This window comes from Eptesicus fuscus, chromosome 19 (genome assembly GCF_027574615.1).
Source record: "Eptesicus fuscus isolate TK198812 chromosome 19, DD_ASM_mEF_20220401, whole genome shotgun sequence".
Taxonomy (NCBI): Eukaryota; Metazoa; Chordata; class Mammalia; order Chiroptera; family Vespertilionidae; genus Eptesicus; species Eptesicus fuscus.
This window is the reverse complement of record NC_072491.1, coordinates 32,231,296-32,245,545: the sequence shown is the minus strand read 5'-3', so window position 1 is coordinate 32,245,545 and position 14,250 is coordinate 32,231,296. Positions and strand designations below refer to the sequence as shown.

Sequence of the window (14,250 nt, the reverse complement as noted above, 5' to 3'; positions counted from 1 at the left end):
ATAGGGTAGAAAAGGATAGGGCATTATAGGAAAGGAGGGGCTGTGTGGGGAAAGAGAGAATGTCTACTTGGAATGACCATGTAGGTAAACGCTGCTATTATGCTTCCTGGATAAATGGAAAGCTCAAAGCCGTACTTTTAGTCAATAGAGCCTGGACTCTCCACAATCTAGTAGTTTAACATGATGCACAGCAAGCATTAGGGTGAGGGATGAAAGCTCGATGGGTATTGCTGTTTTCTATTTACTGTATCATATAGAACTTCTTGAAAATGGAATGAAGTTCCTAAAGGGTTTCAAAATGATTTCAGGAAGAGGCCCCAATACAAGGGTGTTCAATCTATCTATTGCGTTTTGATTATGTGATATGAAATTGTTATTAACCCAAGACTGAAAATATCAAAACTGTATAGGTATTTCTTCAAAATGACTAAACAAAGAGAATACTCCCAGCTTCCATATTTGTGTCCACTCCCCCTTTAAAGAATAGTTTTTGATTTCTAGAGAAAAGGAAGGGAGAAGAGAGAAACATAGATGTGAGAGCGTAACATTGACCTGCTGCCTCCCACCCCAGATCAAGCCGGCAACCCCGGCATGTGCCCTGACTGGGAATCAAACTAGAAACTTTTTGGTGCATGGGATGACGCACAACGGAGTCACACTGGCCAGGGCCTTTCCCCCCTTTTATTTTGTGTTTTAGAAATGTTAATTATTTATTGTGCATAAAAATCCCAGAATAATTTAGTGCCCCTCTTCCCCCATGAATTCAAACAAAATTGTGTTTGGGCAGAAGAGACCATTTTGCCGTATGGGCCAACTTATATGGTGAACATTAATATATTCTCATACCTTAAATCGATTTTATGATTTTAAACCTGAAGGATATATTTTCCATAAGAAAATCACTGAGACCAGGTTGTCTCCTCTAAACATGTTCTGTTATGCCTTTCATCTCATGGATGCTCATTTTTGGTAATTTCCTCAAATCAAAATTTTAGCTTTGTTTTTCCACTTTGAGACTTACGGAAACCTTATAGAGAGGTATTCATGTCAGTTTCATTGTCCTTTATATGTTGTCTATTCTCTCTAGTTCTCTTTCCTGTGATCAGGTTCACAGAGGTTTAGGAAAGCAGAGGCATCACAGAACGTAAAATCCCAGCACTCACTCCCTGCCAGAGTCCTCACCGCTCAGCCTCACGGGCCTGCTCTCTCCGTAGGTGACTCACATACACCCACAGCTTCAGTTGCCACTAAATACAGATATCCCACCCATTTATATTCCTGCACCAGGTCTCTCTATGAAGTTCTAGAATTGAGTGCCTGACTTTTCTTTTGGGTGTGTCAAAGGCATCTCCAACACAACATATACGAGACTGAATTTATGATGTTCCTTCATAGACTTGCACTCCTCTTCTTCACCTCACCTCACCTCACCTCACATCATCTCACATTTCCATGTATCATCCAGTTCTAGATTTTCCTTCTGATAGCTCCAAATCTATCTATCACAACCCATAAACTTAAAATCATCTCTCACCTAGACTGTTACAAGGGCATTCTTCCTCTCTTCTACATAGGATTGTTCGAGAAAGATTTATAAAAATAACAGACACTGATGACACAGAACACTCAAACGTGTGTGCCAACTCTTGAGGGATTGGTACAAGGGTGTTGAGTAGGATTCTGAATCCACACCTGAGCACAGTGGAACACAGTGACATAACTAATTGTCACCATTTGCCATACGAGGCCGGTGGTGGTATTGTGGTTTGTTATTGCCATCCACATGAACCATAGTACTGTGGGCATCTGATTTAAATGTCTCAGCTGTTAAAGTGCAGTCTTTTAAATGGGCTTTGGAAAATTGATCTGCATTAGATCTACCAATATGTAGCTTGGTGCTAGCGATTACAAGGAAATACAGAAACATGATGAAATCATGATGTTCTTTATTTTTAATACTTTCATTTCATTATGTGATAGTTAAGGTCCTGCTGATTATGCTAGCAAGCTGCTTACATATAGCACAACCTGGGAAATCTGAAATTTCTGCATGGAAATGAACATGGCCTGATAGTGTACAGGCACTTCCTCTGTATTAGGGATGGGAGCCATCTCCTGTAAGTTAGAGAAGAAGCCACGTTAGAGGAAAGGTAGATATTGACATCAGTCTCACAAAGGTGTGAGACAATGTCTTTTAAAATATATGTATAAAAAAAGCAACACAAAAATTTTGCTCATTTACCTTGGAGATATTTCTATGTTAATACAAGCAGGTTTGCCTTGTTCTTTTGGCTACTTCAGTTTTAATTAAACAAATATCCTAGTTAAGACTTTTAACAAAACAGTAATCTAGATAATGCCCAATGTCCTGGACAAAATCCAAAATATTTATTAGGTAATAGGGAGGTTTCCCTAATCAATCAAGTTGCCACTAGACAACACATCCTCAAATAAATGAATTGCTACATTTCCATTTTCCATTACAGTGTTTTAAACTCTTTCAAAATTTCTGAATTCTTCTCGTTTCAGTGGTCGCAGACTCATAAAGGCCTTTAAGCCTTGTCTGCGTAAAATATTTTCCTGGACATCTTAGAAGCATGGAGTTGAATTGGATCTCAAAACGTTAGTTAATCCAGTCTTCTGCCCGAAGTGGTCTTCAACCAAATTATTCCAGATGGTTGCTCCCCTTATCTAGACACAAACAGGCAAACAAACCCGTGTTGTCTGCGAATACCTACTTCAGAGTGTTTTATTCCTGCCTAATTCAATGAGAAAAAAACCCATTAAGAAATACTGTCTGTAAAGTATTAACTAAATTGGAATGCCATTCTGGTAGTAATGTTTTTATGGTTTGCCGTAAATAAATATTTTTGATTAATGTCATCAGTTAGATTCCAAGTATCCCAAGATTTATGTTTTTTTTGATGCATGCGTGAAGTCCTATAACCTTTATGCTGCAGAGAAACTCATAATTTTCCACAGATATGAATGTTCATTCTGATTTAATATGGGGACAACCAACGGTTCTTTAAAGAATGATTATATTTAGTGGTTCCCAGCAACAAAATCACTGTAATTAGGAATAAAAGATTGTAAATAAGAATAACAATGTTATTAATCATCTAAGTTAGTCATTTATGGCACATTCCTGTACTTGAAATATTTCCATAGGAAATAATGCTAAAATCCACATTTACTTATAATTAGACATAATACAAACCTTCTCTCATTATAACAGTTGCCCAAATCCCAATTCAACTTAATTTCCTTGAATCTGATTTCTGGACTAAAAGCATTAAGCTTGAACTAGTGAAAAATGTATAATATGTGCTTCAATTAAGAAGTAATTAGATACTCAATCACCCTTACAACACACCAGGGATTAGGGAAGAAGGAAGAAAAATATGATGCACTGTAGTGTAGAAAATAGTTTTGTTAATTAGTTTAGTGCTAATTGAGATTGAGAAAGTGTCAAAGTATCATAACATAGGTTTACTTCTGAATTGCTTTAAAAGCTAATAGTGTTTAATATTTTAGGATACTTTGATGCAGAGAAGTGTGGAAATGACCAAGCTATATGATTTACCCTAGAGTTTTGATTAAAGTTTATGCATTCATTCTAAGGTATACATATTAGTGAGTGATGGAAGGTATAAAACAAACGCTATTTTATATTTTAAACATTCTGTTGTATTGTACATCTAATTTAATCCTCACAACAATTCTGTGAGGCATGTGTGTTTATTCTCATTTTAGAGATAAAGAAACTGAGACTGAGAGGGGTTGAGTAACTTGCTCAAGGTCACAGCCATTAAAGTGCAAAGCAAGGATGCAAACCCAGGTAGGTTTCACTGCAAACCCTCAGCTCTTTCCACTGCACCCCATTTCAAAGAGCAAAGGGCAGAAAATTATGAAGGCCTTTCTATTTGTGCCTCCTTCTCTCTTTAGGAACAGTTCCTGGGATGAGGTTTCTGGGGGTTTTGACATGCCTGGTTTTGTTTTGGGTAACATATTGCTAAAATCCCCTCAGTAAAGGGTTATATTAATTTTTGCTTACATCATTGATTGAACACTTTATATAGAGGGTGTTTTTGCCATTTATTTGTATCAATCCCTTTGTATGCCTCTCACCTCTCTCCTGTCTTTTTATTCTTCACTTTCTCTTTCTTGAAATATGTTCATCTCCATCTACCTAATGAAATGGCTGTGGCAAAAGTCACCTTTGATTTCTTTCTCCTTTTTTTCTTTGTTCCCATATCTCCAAATATGATACATAGTCATGGAAGAAAAGTCAAACAATACAGAATAAAAGGAAGAGGGAGCAAACGTCTCTCAGACCCTCCTCTCTGATAGCTGTTACCAGTGCTGGGTGTTCGGGTGAACATGGGAGACCTGTAGCACAGTGGGGGATGGCTCGGGTTCCATTCTCACTCCAACACTAATTAGTTGTGTGACCTTGAAAAAGTTACTAATATCTCTAAGTCTCTTTTTTTTCATCACTTAAGAAGAAGACCATAATAGTGTCCACCTCATAGGGTGGTTGTGAAGATATGATGAGATAATGTAATCAAAGTTGCTTAACATGGTTTTGCTTCATAGTGTAAGTGTTCAATAAATGTTACCTTTAACATTATTTGTGTCCATTTGATCTCTCCTATGCATGTATTTCATATGGATGTGCATATAGATAGTGTTCCTTATGGGATTATATTATGCAAGCTGTTTCCTATCTGCTTGATGATACATCTTTTCTTTTTAAAAAAAATATATTTTATTGTTTTTTTTTACAGAGAGGAAGGGAGAGGGATAGAGAATTAGAAACATCAATGAGAGAGAAACATAGAGCAGCTGCCTCTTGCACACCCACTACTGGGGATGTGCCTGCAACCAAGGTACATGCCCTTGACCGGAATCGAACCGGGGACCCTTCAGTCCGCAGGCTGAAGCTCTGTCCACTGAGCCAAACTGGTTAGGGCGATACATCTTTTCATGCCATTGAAGAGATGGCGTACTTTTAAATGATTGTACTAAGTTGCCTTTAACTATGTAACAAAACTTATTGAGCTATTTCTCTACTATTGTGCATTTATGTCATTTCCAGTATTTAGCTATAATCAACAATACTATGGTTAATTTATGCATTTATTTCCTTAAAAATTCTTAGTAATAAGATTACTGGCTCAGAGAGTTAATTGTAATATATATATGCAAATTGCTCTTCCCCAAGAGTTGTATCAGCTTATGTTCCCACTAACTATGTGCCCAACTACACATTTATTTCTCTTTACCTTTACTAACATTGAGTATTTTCAATTTCTTTTATTCTTGCCGATCTGATTAAAAATGACTGCTGCATTATATTACATATTTCTGTGAATACTTGATTTTATTCCTGAATTTCCTGTTCTGTTCCATAATCTGTCTATTCATGAGCATTGACCAGGATGTTTGTGGCAAGAATGCATATTTCAGTGTTTTGTAGGACAAAGTCACTTACTAATCTTTTTGACAGAATTTTCACATGTTTAATTCTTCCAGAAAAGATATAGGATCATTTTATCAGAAAGACTGACATAAAGAATATAAGAAAAAGAGGGTGAGTAAAAGAGAAAAAGAAAGGAAAAAAGAATCTTGCTAGGATTTTTCATTTGGATTGTATTGAATATATAATTTGAGAATTGATATCCTTACAGTATTAAATCTTTTAGTTAAGGAACAACGCACAGGTGTATGCTTATTAAAGTTTTTTATGTTCTTTATATATTGTATAGTTTTCTCTTCTTACTAAATTTATCCCAGGATGTGTGCATTTGGGCTCTGGAGTCGGCCTGGGGTATCGCTTGATGAGGAACACAGCATGTCCATTTACTGCTCCACAACTTGGGCAAATCATTGATATTCATTCAGCCTCAGTTTCCTCATATATGAAGTGGAGGCACTGGGAGTCCCACCTCTTAAAGATGTTGTGAGGATTAAATGAAACATGGCAAAATGCTCAGGACAGTACTTAGCCAAGGGCTCGCATTCAACAAATGTGAGCTATTACTATCAATTTTGATTAGTGATATTTCCCATTATATTCTAATATTGGTTAATATTATTTCATTGAAAAATTAATTGCTTAAGTCTGTCCTTGGCTTTCTCACTGATCTTTTCTATAGTTTCCAATAATACTTTAGCTGATTGTTTTGAGTTTTCTTTATAGACTGTGATCCCATCTGTAAAGGACAATTTTATCTCCTCCTTTCTAATTTTAATACTTACTATTTTATTGCACCATCTAACACTTTCAGAATAATGTTAAATAAATTAACAGTGATGTCTGGTACCCCTTTCTTATTTCTGATACGCTTGGATTTCTACTTCCCAAATCCAGGAGCATTTTCCCCAACTCTCTTTAAATCTTCAAAAGCATCTGATGTTCTTAAACTCTTCCTTCCTCTCTTTTTCTTCCTCGTGACCACATACTGTTTGTTACTAGTGGGCATGTTGAAAAAGAAGGTAGCTATATGCCTTTGCTTGTAATGGGAGGACATTTATCTTTAACCTTCTGTTTTGTGCATGTCAGTATTCAAGGGGCTATGTGAAAACAAACATAATCAGACATAGATTTTCCCTGAAGGAGTTTACAGCCTAGTATTGGAAGTTAATCAGGTGCACAGCTAACTCCAAATCAAAGCAGCATATAGAAACTACCCTGACATAGGGTTCTACCAGTGTACAGGAGAAAGAGACCATTCGGAAAGAGAAAGCCCTTAGGTCTAGCATATAGCTATTTCTTAAAAGAATCCTATTTTGGAGATGTTGCATTGAATTATCTTGCTGAAAGAGGGATGTGTTAGGGTGTTATCAAGGAACTGAGCCAGACTCGCTGGGATGTAGATCAAGCCCAGGACCTGCAGTGGCCTTTGAGAACAAGGACATGTGTGCTCATGTGCTTTCTTATTTTTGATAGCTTTTCAGGAAATTCTCCAGTAGTGATTTGATTTGCACTCATTCCCAAGGGTCTCCTTATAGAAGATAATTTAAGGTTCTGAAACAGTCACAGGAAAGATAGCATCTGTTATAATTATTTTGAAAGAGCTGAAAATTTAGAAGACTTCTTAAGATACAGTCATACTTCAAGGTCTCATTACGGACAATGACCATTGTATAATAGAACATTTCCTTTTATAGTTAAGCTTTTTTATTATTTATATACTAGTGACCCAGTGCATGGATTCATGCACATTGAAAGGAAATTAATTAGATGGTGGCCGGCAGGGTGGGACTGGGCGAGACGGGTCAGACACACCCTGGAGCCAACCTCCCGCGGTCCCTCCCCAGCTTCTGCGGAGTGAGCGGGGTCCCTCCAGCAGGTGGGGTCCCTTGGCCTGGCCTGCAGGGATTGGGCTGAAACCTGCTCTCCAACATCTCCCGAGGGGTCCCAGAGTGTGAGAGGGCACTGTGCAAAGTTGCTGTCTTCAGGGTGTGGAACGCAAATGCAAGTGTGCAGTAAACCATATTTGGGGCTGACAGTGCCTCAGCAACAACATAACCCATGGTTAATGTGGAATTCCACGAGGAATCGGGCTCCCTCCTCTCTGGTTTCAGGGTTTGTCACCCAAGAACCGCCGCTGCCAAGTCACTGCAGCTTGGAAGTTCCTGCTTGAGTGTCTGCCCCCTGGTGGTCAGTGCATGTCATAGTGACCAGTTGGACAGGCGGAGGGACACTTAGCATATTAGCCTTATATATATATATGGCTAGATAAATGGGTATTTGGAGGAAGTCCCAAAGGGCAGAAAGTCAGCCTGATCACCTTTGTATATTCAAAGTGTCATTTCTTTCCTTATATACTGATTATCAAGGAATACAGTTATTGTGAAAACTTTAGAAAATATACAAATGTATAAAAAGGAACTTTTATTTTAAACACTGATAATCCATTAAACATAGACAGTGAATTTTGTTTCCATCACAAATTGCAGTAAAATAACAGGAAATAGATTTTTTAAGTGCACAAACCCCAAGCATAGCCAAAACAAAAGAGGAGATAACAGCGACAATATTTTGGAAGCTAGAAGCAGATGCTTATATGATAATGGATTTAGCAGATGTGAGGAGCAAGCCTGTGTACATGACAGGATCTCTTAAAGTCCTAAGAATTGGTGACAACAGTTACCAATTTCATTAGAAGTTGGAGTGAAAGGAGGCTCAAATCATCTGTATTGGTTAGAAGCTGTTTAAGAAGCACTTACATCTCCCAGTCTTTGGTGGGTACCTGGAGATACCCTCTGGAGATGATGAAGAGAGAATCTCTCTATTAGGGGACATAGGCATAATTGATCAGGATCAGGATACTGCAGTGAAAAGAGGGTGATTGAAGGACATCCTCATACCTCCTTTCCCTCTCGTGCCCCACTTGCCTTCCAATGCATTGGTAGCCCGGACAAGTAGCCAGAAGGTTCTTTCTGGAGAATCTGACACTCAGGGATTTCTCTACTATAGCCCAGCTGGCTCATCCTGTGTTGAAAGCACAACAGATAAGACCCCCTGTGTGCTTGGAGTCTCCATTCTGGTTTCTAGTAGTGGTTGTTCCCTTTCTTAGATATGAGAAGTTAAGGATATTTGAAGGAATCCTGTAACATGTAAGAGTCCACCACAAACAGAAGAAGGCAAGTTATCAGAAAGAAAGACCTAGGAAGAGAAAACTTCAAGAAGGCAATCATTCAGATCTTCAGAGAGAGAAGGAAAGAAATTGCAATCATGGAATAGGAATGGGATGCGATTAAGAAACTGAAAACATGAAAGCAGAAATGAAAAATCTTATAGCGGAAACAGAAGGCAGAATTGAAGAAATTTCTTAGCAAGTAGAGCAAACCAGGAGAGGATGAAATAAGAAAATTGGAGAACCAATTTAGGAGCTCCATTATCCAAATAATAAAAAAAGTAGAGAGAGACCAGAGAAAGTGGAGGAGAGGAACTAGCAACAAAATTATTCAAAACATTTTCTCAGAACTCATGGACATACATTTCCAAATTATGAAGGACCCCTGAATTTCCAGTATGGTTGATCAAAATACATCCACACCAAGGCACTATCATTGTGACATTTCTGGACACTGAGGGAAAATCACAGTGAAAAAAAAAAGGTCAAAGGTCAAAGAACCTGGAATTTGACTATCAAAGATCTCAACAACATACTAGGAGCTAAAAGTCAAGGGAGCATGTTCAGAATTCTGAGGGAATTTTCATCCCACTTAGAATTCCTTACCCAAACTTTTGATTAATTAGAAATGACTTCTCAAAGTCCTTTTCAAGTATCAAAGTCACTAAAAACTTACTTCCCAGGAAACTACTGGAAAATCTGCTTCACCAAAAGGAAGTAAGCAAAGAAAACAGATGTGGGATTCAGGAAACAGGAGATCAGACAAAGAAGAAAGGCAAAGGAGATTGCCAGAAAGATGGTGACCCAAGGTTGAAGGCAGAGAGGGTGTCAGTCAGATGTGAGCAGAGGAGAAGGTTCTAGAAGAGTTTCCTTAGGACAGTGAAACTGATAGACTGCATGATATCTGAACTTCCTGAGAGCCAGGCAATTGGTAGGTAGTTTTGAACTGAGTACATAGGAAGCTAAGGTAGGAAGAATCCAAGATAATTAACTCCACAGAAAACAAAAAGTTGTGCAGGAAAAGAGGACTAATGATATATTAATACACAGAGCTCAGCTCTGAATACTATTTATATCATCACAATACTAGAAGCTGACTCTTGAACCAGCCAAAATTACTGGGAAAATGGAGTAAAGGGAATGGTGATATATGTGTATGTGTGTGTGTGGGGGGTGGGGGGTGGGGGGGTGGGGGGGCGGGTGTCTGACAGGAGGAAAGAGGGTCAATCTTCATTCTCTATAGGAAAGGTCAACAGACAGTACTGGAATGGAGCAATACAATCATGCTGCTTAGCTTTATGGTGTTAATAATCAGCTAAAAGAGCTGAGGAGGAGGAAATGGGTGGCATATGGGATGGGATTGATAGTTTTCTTAAGAAAACTTTTAGAATTATTTAACCTTTTAGGATTATTTAACCTTCTGTGTGCATGTATAATCTTGAGGAAAATAAATACAAATAGGAGCAATTGCTACTCTCATTTTGTTACACTTTTAAAAATGTGTACAAACACAGGCATACACATGTACACACATACGAATTTTCTTGGAGTGTTTGCTTTGGGCCAGATATTGTGCTGGACCTTAGGAACCCAGCACAGTGTAGATGAAACCAAGTGTGATTCCATCCCATGAACACTTTCTCTAAAATGCTGAAAAGTTAATTTCAAACACCTGCTATAGAAAATAATAGACCATCCAGTGTGGCAGTTCAGTTTTCAGCTAGCGAGATGTCTATAAAATCAGCTGAAATGGTCACTGGTAGTTCACTTACAGGCTTTGGAGGCGATGACACATGATATCTGTTGTCATATTACATTCTCACACAATCTCTGCGAGGTAGGTATTGTGCCCGAAGGGTCAGGTAGATCGCCTAAAACCTTACAACAAGATGGTGGTAGAGTTGGGATTTGAACCTGGGGTCTTCCTGATCCCAGATTCATACCCCAGATTGTGATCAATTGAAACATTTTCCCAGGTAGTATGGTATCTGCAGTGAATAAGATTGAACGTCTGTCTTTGCGGGGATCTAATATCAAGATCACTATGAGAGTTCCTTGCTTTAAGAGGTGACATTTTCTTTGAAAACTATAGAGAAAGAAAAGCTCAGTAAGCATAGTGTATTATCTTTTGTTCTTCTGTGAGAGAGATCTTAGGAGAACGAGTACCTAAATTCACCAGCAGAGTCTACACTCAGGTACATTAGAATTCATTCAACATTTATGGAGAACCCTCTACATCAAACCCTTGGAGCTTCAAAATGACACCAACAGGCAAGTGCCATCTGCTGCCATGTGGATGTATGTTCAATGTTAAAATGCTTTGGATTAAGACGTGACCTTGAATGATTAGTGATTTATTTATCCATTTATTATTTATCCATGTACTTAATAGAATTGTAAAGGTATTTGGGAACTAGGAAGAAGTGATTATTACACATAAAATTAATGACAATAGTTGGAAGCTTTATTTTATCATTAAACACTAGAGGCCTGGTGCATGAAATTCGTGCACAAGTAGGGTCCCTAGGTCTGGCCTGCAATCAGGGCCGATCATTCCTGGCTGCTGGCCGCCGGCCCAGCCCCCTGCCGCCACCGCCGCTGGTCACTCTCTGTGTGTGGGGCGAACACAGGGGGCGACTGGTGGGGCAATCGGGGCCCTGGCGCTGCCTGCATCCACTGCCACCCACCCCGGTTCCCCGTTTTCCATCAGGCGTTCGGAGCCTGCCGGCCAGGGGTAAGGACCGAAAGGTTGGCCAGCAGGTCAGGCAATTGGGGCCTGAGGGCTGGGGGCAGCTCCTGCGTTGAGTGTTTGCCCCCTGGTGGTCAGTGTGCATCATAGCCAATCATTCATTCCACTGTCCAGTCAATTTTTATATTATGCATATATATATATATATATATATATATACTATATATATATATGTATTATTGTTTAATTATTATTAAACACTTTTGTTTAAGAAACAGTTCAAACATTAATTTATTTATTTGGGGGTAAAGTGCTTGGTTCTATGAAATTCTGCATTAATAGGTTCGGCCACACCAGTAAAATTATGGTAGACTTTGCAGAAAATTTGCAGAGGTGACAGACTTGAGCATGAAGGTATTTTGAGATTTCTACATTTTCTTACAAAGGTTTTAGATTTTACTGTCTCTTGTTGGACTAACAGACTTTTCAGTCTGCTGTAGAGGAATGTCTGTAACATAATTGATTTTTTTTTTTTTTCATAAAGGAGGAAGACAATGGTGGTATAGTGCCCTAGGATGAGAATGGAAACGTCTGAGCTGCAGCTTTGGTTTTTCCTGAAAGCCTGCATTGTTTGTCTTCAGCTAATCCAGCTTTGATGGACATCTCTGGCAGTTGCCTGTACACATGCTCTAATGAAATATTAGGAATGGCTGTACATTGAAAAGAAGCCCCGTATTATATATCACTGCTGGTAGTATTCATATTTTTTACACACACTGTTTATTGCTTATATGTAGAAGAAATGAAACTAGTTTTCAGAGTTGTTATTAATATGAATATATATCATGTACTAATGTCGAGACAGGAAAAATGCATTTCCAGCATTAGCAGTCCTTCATTTCCTGTCTCCAACAGAAAATCCACTCCTTTGGAGAATAATGTAAGTCTTGATAATAAAATAAGAGTTTTGATTAAAAACAGAATACAGCTTCAAAGTGGAATGTAAAGGATTAGTAAAAATCATATCTCATGTTATTTTCTAGCCCTCACACCACAGCTGATGTCAGGCTGGGTTGTTATTATGGAAAACAGTTTGGGAATGAATGCAAAAACATAATACTCACTTTATATATTTCTGTCTTAGTAAAAGGATTTATTTGAAGATATGAATCTAATCATATTTGTTTGACATATTAGAAGCTGTGGTTTCTAAGACAAAAAAAAAGTAGGTACCTTGAATAGCTCCTTTTCCATGATAGAAACATAAATTTAATAGTACCCCATAATAATTTAGTGTTGTACATTTTGTAAGACTTCAAAATATTTTATTCTGTGAATTTCATGTCTTCAGTATATTGAAACATTTCTGTCAAAGGTGGCCAACAGTATATTTTAATTAATTTCAAGTGTTACTGGCAAATTTTAGCATATGTTTATATATAGGTTAAGTGTGACAGAATGAGATAACTTATGTAAAACAGTAGAGTGCGTGGTGCAAAGCAAGTACTTAATAAATGTTTATTGTTATAATTATTGTTGTAAAACTAGTAACTTCAAAAACATAGTCCCGATTTGGAGGGATTTTGTGATGCAAAATATATAAGTTAGAAATAGAAATAATACAGGTGGAATGAGCATGTGCTGAGAGACTTTAGATGTGTTGAGTATCGGGGAACATGGAGGTGTGGAAGGTGTAGGGTGGAGCCGTGGGCGGGGGGAGAAAGCACTAGAGCTGCAGCCCAGTGAGGAAGGCGGCGTGTTGTGTTGTGAAGGGTCAGGATGCGTGGCTGCGTGGACCACATCAGGGCAGCACGAGGCAGAGCCGCTGAGGGGCAGAGGCGAGCCCTGGATTCTTCCTTCCCACGGTTTCTCGCGTGTATACAGAAATGAAGAAATGGCAAAGCGTGGCTACACAAACTGGCATATTTAAACATTTATATCTTACAGAAAAAACTGATAAACCACGTACTTGCCAAACACTGACTGCAGGTGTGGCCTCCTTTGTAGTCAACATCAAAAGGAAGGCAAACCCCCAGCCCTGTCTTGGAGGAGAGGCCCTGGCACGGAGGTTCACGGGCACCCACCTCTCTGCTCCTGGCACGGTTGGGTTGAGCAGCCAGGGGCTGTTCCTGGACCCAACTTCCGATGCTTCTCGTAGTCTCCAACCTTCTGTCCCTTAAAAAGACAAAATAAACATAACAGAAATGAATTCAAGTGACTTTCAAGGTGATATCCAGTTTCCCATATTTTCCCTTTTCCTCTCTAATATAAATAAAATTAAGGAATTACATTAATTTGCTGCCTATTTTCTGAGTCAAAAAGACTAAAAATCAACTACTTGGTTCAACGTGTGGTATCCATTGATTAGATTGTGTGGCAGCTTAATATTCTTGAATGTGGAAAATCGCTTGTTTCTGCAGCTAGTACCTCAGAGTCAGCTGTGAATGCTGTTTGACAGGGGTGCTCTTTTAGGGATGAATTTGGAAGGGTCACCTGTCAGTGAACAGAAGTGCAAATAACTGTTATCAGATCCATCCTGTTTTGATGATGGCTGGGAAAGGAAAGGTATGCTACAGACCCTGAGATAGGGGAAGACGATTCCTAAAGCGGAAGTGGACGTATGTTAGAGGAGGGGGTGGGAGGAGGTAGTTAACTAGGAATAAATGATAAATTTCAAAGATCGTGACGTTTAGGGTAGATTTTGTTGACCTAACAAAGGAAAAAAGGCGACAAATGGAGGTGCTTTTCCATATGGCTTACACGTCTGAAATCACCTCTGATTCATGGTAATTAAGGGATCCGGTCCTGTGTAAAGTCACATTGTCCTCAGAAGTTTTGTCAGTTAAGGTAAGTTGAGTCTTCTCTTTTTTTGTCGGTAAATTTAGCTGAAGGCTTGCCAGTAGTGTTGCTCCA

The 14,250-nt window shown here is 38.7% G+C and overlaps 1 protein-coding gene across 1 annotated transcript in view; it reads left to right on the top strand.

The window, feature by feature from the left end:
• Window positions 1-12,081, top strand: part of CA8 (carbonic anhydrase 8) — an 81,402-nt gene extending 69,321 nt beyond the window's left edge. Inside the window, exon 9 of the mRNA XM_008143311.3 lies at window positions 11,882-12,081. The gene's annotated coding sequence lies outside the window, so the exon portion shown is untranslated. The remainder of the gene's footprint in view (window positions 1-11,881) is intronic.
• The last annotated feature ends 2,169 nt before the right edge of the window (window positions 12,082-14,250 follow it).